Here is a 7,163-nt window from a genome sequence, read left to right as displayed (position 1 = left end):
CGGACCCGGCGGTTGCGGGGCCGAAGGTCCCGCCTCTGCCCCCCACCCCCGGCGTCTCTCCCGCCCCACCCCGCCCCCGTCTCGCGCATGAGTGACGGCCTTCCCGGCCAATCGGGGGGCGCGGTGCGGCGCCGCGCGCCTGAGCGGCGGCGCCCGGTAGCCAATCAGAGGGCGCTGGCCGGAGCGCGCGGCCCCTCAGGCAGTCCCCTGGGGGGGGGGAGGTGTCGGTGTGCGGTGCCCGCACAGGCCCGGCCCGGGACAAGGATGAGGGGGGGCGGCGCGGGCGGAGCTGGTGGGACAAAGGGTGCTGAGTAACGGCCCTGGGGAGCGATGGTCGCGGCAGACCCCCGGAGAGGCGAAGGGAATGACAGGCCGAGGAGCGCGGGGTCTGCTGGGATGAAGGGCGACATGGCGGCCGGGCTTGGCGGGCCTGGAGTCTGTCCCGCACGGTCTGCCGTGGAGGGGAAGGGTCTGGTCTCCCTGGCCACGGTCACGAGTGAAGAATAAAATGTGAACGGGATACACACTTTGAGTATCATGTGCAGTTTTGGGCACCACGTTATAAGAAGGGTATAAAGCATATTGTCCAAAGGAGGGCAGCGAAGATGGGAAAGGGCCTGGAGAAGAAACCATACGAGGAGTGCCTGAGGTCACTTGGTCTGTTCAGCCTGGAGAAGAGGAGGCTATAGGGAGACCTCAGGTCTACAACTTCCTCATGAGAAGCAGAGGAGGGGCCGAACCTGATCTCTTGCCCTGTGGGAACCAGTGACAGGACCTGAGGGAATGGTCTGGAGTTGTGTCAGGGCTGGCTTAGGTTGCATATTAGAAATAGGTTCTTCCTCCAGGGGGTGGTGGGCACTGGAACAGGCTCCCAGGGACAGTAGTGACAGCACCAAGGCTGGCAGAGCTCAAGTGTTTGGACAACACTCAGGCACATGATGTCACTCTTGGGGATGGTCCTGTGCAGAGCCAGGAGCTGGACTCGATGATCTCTGTGCATCCTTTTGCACTCAGGGTATTCTGTGATTCTGTGAACTGTGGCTCTGCACAGGAATGATCTGGCTGTGATGGTTGTGCTGAAGGCCTGATCACGTCCCAGGCTGTGTGGCACCCGAGGAGCAGTGCTGGGCCCTTTGCAGGTCCGCTTTCTCCAACACACTAACAAGCTCTCCACGTAGCACATACTGTTGTTTTAGAATCAGAGAATCATTAAGGTTGGAAATGACTTCCAGGATCATGAAGTCCAACCTTCAGCTACATTGAAACCTTCACAGACACTTCAGTGTGTGACACTGCGCGTACAGTTCACTGCAGAACCTGGAGTTTCTGCATTTGCAACTGAAAGTACACTGGGACAAAAGCTGCTTGTTCAGCCTTACGATAGACCTGCACAAACATTATCATGATCTTCCTATGTTATTTTTTCCCCCCTGGGAACTATGAAGAATCAGAAGGAAAAAAACCAACAACTGTAATGCCTTTATGTTGAAAAATAAATATATTACTATGGCTGTGATTTTTCTGAATATGTGTGTAATGTTTTCCTTAAATGAGTCGTGGTGAGATTCTGCACCTACTGGTGAATTTTCATATCAGCAATGATTTCATCTTTCTTCTTGCTTTTTATATTATTGTGTTGCAAACGTTGAATAATAGTGTTTCTCAATATGCTGCATTTTGCATTAAAGCTGTGAAAGGCTTTAATGTAGCCACAAAAACTTTTCCTTTCTGTTATTTTTTTAATGTAGGAGAGACTGAGAGTTGTCTGTAGCAATCCCTGCGTGCTGTGTTCACCTGCTTGCTGTGGTTTTTCCTGTGTGCCTTCCTTCACAGTACTGAAGTAAATGTAAAGGTATGATTACTGTGCAATGTACCCTGAGGGGATGGTGTTTGATTCTCTTTTCATCAGGTTTACTCTTCAGCAAGTTCTTGAGCACCATGAGGGATCAGTTCAGTCTGATGGTTCAGTTTGACATCCTGCTGTGCTTGTTAAACAGGCAGTCACAGGACTGACTTGCTTGGGGGTGGCAGAAGGTCCAAGAGGGACTGAAGGAGGAAAAATTTAAAGATGAGGAGCAATGAGACAAGATTTGTGTATGAATAAAACCGTACCAAACAGAGATTAGATCTTACAGACTCTCCATAAAGAAATTTAGGTATAATAGACCACTCTTGTGACTTGTTCACGTTAGAAATACTTTTTTTTTTAAAAATCTCAGCATTTCAGCAGTCTACCAGGAGAAATGATGATGCCCTGCATTCATTTTTGCATTCATTGTTTGTCATAATTATTTTTTTTTTAACCAAAAAGGTTGCTGTCATGCAGCAGATTATCTCTGAGCAGACAGAAAATAAAGGTGTCTCATTTATCTCTGACTTCCAGTGATGATTTCACCACTCTTCTTAAGCTAAAGCTGATGCACTGTATAATCTTTCCTAATGCTTAACTTAATTTTTCCTTGCCATTGCTTAAATTCAACATTTTTTATTTTGTCCTGACTAGGGGATGTATATATGTATCTCCAGAGCACACTCTGTAGTTTTTCTACTGATTGACTCTTAACTTTTCCTCTTACTTTTCAAATTATGTATTGTTTTTCCTACTTTACTTTGAACTATCTTCAGATTGGATTGTCCATCCCTTCTGAAATGTGTTCACAAATTAAATAATTCTTAGGTAGACTTACAGTAAACTAGATCTTAAATGTGTCTATTTCAAATGCAGTGACACTGTAAAAACACATCTCAGTAATTCCGTTAAAGTATTTTAATATTGAAGGTAAAATGTTATTTAATTCAAGTGTTAGACTTCTCTTATATATGATCATAGAATCACAGAATGTTTAGGGTTGGAAGGGACCTGAAAGATCATCTGGTTCCAACACCCATGTGTGCAGAGGCTATGGGATTATAGTTCAACTAAAATACCCTACCTCCCAGAATTCTTTCATATTTCCCAACAATCCCAACTCACCTGCTCCAGTGCTTCTATGTCTTACTCAGATCTGCTTAGCTTGGGGGCGGATCTACTGATTGGAAGGTATTTCTGGCACTCTGCTTTAGAAATACCTCGTTTACTCATCAAAATAATTAAAATACAAAACACAACAACTTTGACTTTTATAGATTTGACTTTTGTGACTTTGACTAATGGATTCACTCAAATGCTTTCTTAAATATTTATAGAGAGTATAAGAAAGAGTTCTCTTCCCATCTTATCGTGCTTAGGAAAGCTGGAGGACAGAAAGCTCAGGAAAATGGCACTCCTTGGGCATATCAGAGTCCTGCATCCTTGATCATTGGTACCAGTTTATACTATTTCTCTAGGATTTGTATCTCAGGTATTCCACTTGTCCGTTGATTTTCCAGGAAATGATGGCTTCCATTCCATACGTTGAAAGGGTCAGGAATTTAGGATGTAACCACCAGTGCCAACTTTTCAGAACAAAAGCAACAATCTTCCCCAGCATCCTGGTCTGTGAAGGGCCCTTCCTATGGACACTGGGGTAAGAGTTGCAGGAACTACTGAGAGTTTTTCTCACCTTGGGACGTCGCCCTTAAGGCTTGGTGAGGAACTACAGATAAGAGTTACTCCTGAAACATTCTTTCTAAAAGGTGATAATCTGATTAGCTAGTGAAGTTTCTTGATGGAATTTTATAAAGTTCTTGTTTACACACCCCTTCTGGGCTTCAGCTTAGTCTTGCTGAGGTTTGTAGAGCTTTTAACTCAACCTTTCAAATTTCAAATGCATCACTTCACATGGAAGCCCCTCCTAGCTGACTGTCCCCTACGTTATGGTTTTCAGCCATGCAGGGGATATTCAGACTTCAGCATTTGCATCTAAGCCTGGTAGCCCCAATAAATGTATTTTGCTTCTGACACTGTGTTTGATAATGAGAAGAAGGACTTTGCTTTCATGTGAGATACATAGGATTTTGATTTTTTTCAATTAGACTAAACAGCTCAGACTGTTATCCTCTCAGTTTAAAGCTGTAGCGAAAAGTTTCAGAGGGCAGGACACTTATCACACTCATTTAAACGTGCTTATTTCTTCCTAGTCTACATAGTAGTCTCAATAAAGGCCTTTCAGTAATCTCACTGAAATGGTGATGCTGTAATAACCAGGTCAGTAATTGGAAGCAGCAGTCACAATCAATAAAGATATAAAGATGAAAAACTTCCTACACATTGCTTTGTGATTAATCAATAATAGCTGAAGGTTGACTATAACCAAAGTATTGCAGTTTTATTAGCCTGCCCTTGACTAAAGTGATACCCAGAAATGACAGATATCCAAATCAGGGTGTAGAGCAGTGAGTGTTCCCAGAATTTGTGAAAACAAGCTGAACTAAGCCAGGGAAGATTTGCAAATGTTACTCTCTGTGTACAAGAAATCAGATTATGCTATGCCTGTTTGTTCAGGTCTTTGAATGGTTAATGTGAACCTTATCTGGGAGTGCCAATAAAATACTTGTGTAGAGAGGCAAGGAAAGTAAAACTATTGAGAAAAGACAAAACCGATATTGCAAAATGATTAAAACTGAGAAAAACCCTCATTACATGTATTAGACTGGTGGGTAATAGTCTTTAATCTTGTAAAAATATATTAGTGAGAAGAACCAACTAATCTGTATTGATTTTCTATCTAATTTACTTAAGATGACCTTTAATGAAACTTGACTGTTACTCTGTTTCTTTTATAAGTCATTAGTTTACCTCTGCCTCCATATATATAGTTTTCTGTATAGTAAGGTGAGAATAGATGGGCATCCAAGGTTCATTTTGTCACAGATTCTACTTTACTGTAGATATATGTTTCCACTGGTGGTTTTCAGTTTCTACAGTATACGGTGTCTTCCTGACCTGAATATGGAAGGAACCCTGAGGGATTTAAGACTCCTTTGTGCCTGCAGTACAGAAGCTTCCCAGTTTCAGAGAGAAGAGTCTCTCTTTTTTTTTCTTTTTTAATCACTAACCAACTAATGAGATGAAAGTGAAAAGAATCCCTGAACTATGTGTATCTCTGGAAACTGTAAATCTTAAATTTTTCTATTATCATCATGATTATAGGCATTAATGTTGCCATTTAGAAAAGGAAAGCTTGGTGCATTAGGAGTTAGCCTACCAAGGGTGGCTTTGGTTCATAGAATTAAGAATTTGATCCAAAAGTTACCGGCATCAAAATAGCTGTGATTCCCTTGACTGTCTTGAGAGGGAGGCAAGTGCAGCCCTACATTTCAGTGGCCATAAGTAGAACCTTAGATAGCAATTCAGATGAAGACAGCTACACTGTAGGCAGCAATGCTTTGATAATTCCACAGGAGTCTTTACTGAGCTTTCAACCAGCCCCTGTACATATGCTCAAGTGCAGTTTATTCATCAGGGTATTGGGTTCGTGTGGCCAGGTTTTGGTAGAGTGTGTGGGGAGGGGACTACAAGGGTGGCTTCTGTGAGAAGTTTCCAGAAGCTTCCCCCATGTCCCACAGAGCCAATGCCAGCTGATTCCAGGGTGTTCCTGCCACTGGCCAAGGCTGAGCCCGTCAGAAATGACAGTAACGCTCATGTGATAACATGGGAAGGGAAAAAAATTATTGGGCAGAAGTAATTGCAGCCAGAGAAGAGAGGAGTGAGAGTATCTGAGAGAAATAATCGTGACACCCAGGTCAGTGCAGAAGAAGGGGCAGGAGGTGCTTCAGGCTCTGGTGCAGCTCAGGGGGAGGCAGCTGTGCCTCTGCAGCTCATGGAGGTTCCACAGAAGATGCCGTGCTGGAGCAGACGGATACCCTAAAGAAGGTTGCGAGACTGTGAGAAGCCCACTCATGAGCAGGCTCCTGGGAGGGAACTGTGGGCCCATGGAGAGAGGAGCCCACGCTGGAGCAGCTTGTTCCTGAGGGACTACATCCTGTGAGAGGGAACAATTCCTGAAGAACTGTAGCCTGTGGGAAGGACTCACCTTGGAGAGGTTCATGGAGGGCTGGCTCTCATGGGAGGGACTCCCCCCTGGAGCAGGGGAAGAAATTCTGCCTCTGAGGAAAGAGCAGCAGTGGAAACAACAAGGCGTGAACCAACCATAATCCCCATTCCCCATACCACTGAGAGGGAGGAGGTGGAGATTTAAGAATAAAGTTAAGCCTGGAAAGGAGGGAGGGGTGGGGCAAATTTTGTTTGCTTCTCATTATCCTGCTCTGATTTTGGTTGGTAACAAATATAACTAATTTCCCCAAGTCAAGCCTGTTTTGCCTGTGATGGTAATTGCTGAGTGATCTCTCCTTGTCCTTATCTCATCCCATGTACGTTTTGCTGTATTTTCTCTCCCCTGTCCAGCTGAGGAGGGGAGAGATAAAGCGACTCTGGTGGGCCTGGAATCCTGTCAGGGTCAAACCACCACAATCAGCATCAGTGACAAAGATGGAACTCATGAGCTTATCGTGTCTACATTTCTAGTCGATCTAAACCAGAAAGTTATTTGTACAATGGGTAGACATTTCTAGAATCCTCATCCAAGTCTGTAACACAGAACATAGGCATGTTTTTCTAGCCCCCATGGTAAATCAACTGAGTGACCATCAGGCAGTGATGTTGGCAGTGCCTTTGTTTCGTTGTGAGCACTAGCAGGACACTTCAGTCCTGAAGCTGGTAGAGAGATTTATGAAGGTTGATTACTGCCTCTCTTGAACTTACTGCACTTTTAGCTGAGATTAATCTGCGAAGATCACATGACTCTTCCCAATCCATAGCAGAATTCCCAGTGATGTTGGGCAGCAATAGTTCTCTATTTCAAAGGCTGTATATGCCAGTACATTTATATGGCCTTGACATTATTTGTATTGACCCTGATGGGGACAGCTATGCAAGTACTATATAAAATGTCATTCTCCTGCCAGACTGTGATATTTAACTTCCCATTAGAAGCATATAACTTAAATGATTTGTATTTTCTCCACTAAATTGTTATAGAAAACAAAGCTGTAGTCTTATGCTGTAGCAACAGGTGAAAAGTATGGAAAAAAAAAGGCAAAAGAGGCAATTAGTCTGTAATTATAGTCTTTTAGTTCTTCTTTCTGTTTGTTTGTTTGTTTGTGTTGTTGTTGGTTTTTTTCCCCCAGCTAACATAGCTGGCATTTTTGCCCCAATAGCTAAGATTTTATCCTTCACTAGTTTG

Source organism: Empidonax traillii, unplaced genomic scaffold (genome assembly GCF_003031625.1).
Source record: "Empidonax traillii isolate 1590-97213 ecotype Southwest subspecies unplaced genomic scaffold, ASM303162v1 scaffold102:size1114253, whole genome shotgun sequence".
Classification (NCBI taxonomy): domain Eukaryota; kingdom Metazoa; phylum Chordata; class Aves; order Passeriformes; family Tyrannidae; genus Empidonax; species Empidonax traillii.
The sequence above is the reverse complement of the archived record's forward strand: the minus strand, read 5'-3'. Positions refer to the sequence as shown.